Raw genomic sequence first — 431 nt, 5'->3', positions numbered from 1 at the left:
CCCTTCTGTGGTAGAGGTGGAGAGAACTGTAGGTTTCCCCCTTCTGCGGTAGAGGTGGAGAGAACTGTAGGTTTCCCCCTTCTGTGGTAGAGGTGGAGAGAACTGTAGGTTTTCCCCTTCTGTGGTAGAGGTGGAGAGAACTGTAGGTTTCCCCCTTCTGTGGTAGAGGTGGAGAGAACTGTAGGTTTCCCCCTTCTGTGGTAGAGGTGGAGAGAACTGTAGGTTTCCCCCTTCTGTGGTAGAGGTGGAGAGAACTGTAGGTTTTCCCCTTCTGTGGTAGAGGTGGAGAGAACAGGTGAGTGTGTATATGTAGGAGTGTGTGTGTGTGTAAATGTAGGAGTGTGTGTGTGGAGAAATAGAAATGTGTTGCCTGAGACTAAACAAGCCTCAGATTGAGTGAGATTGAGTCATATTCACCCTAGGCAGATGTT

This window comes from Oncorhynchus nerka, linkage group LG9b (assembly GCF_034236695.1).
Source record: "Oncorhynchus nerka isolate Pitt River linkage group LG9b, Oner_Uvic_2.0, whole genome shotgun sequence".
In the NCBI taxonomy this organism is placed as follows: domain Eukaryota; kingdom Metazoa; phylum Chordata; class Actinopteri; order Salmoniformes; family Salmonidae; genus Oncorhynchus; species Oncorhynchus nerka.
Note: the sequence above shows the minus strand (reverse complement) of the source record.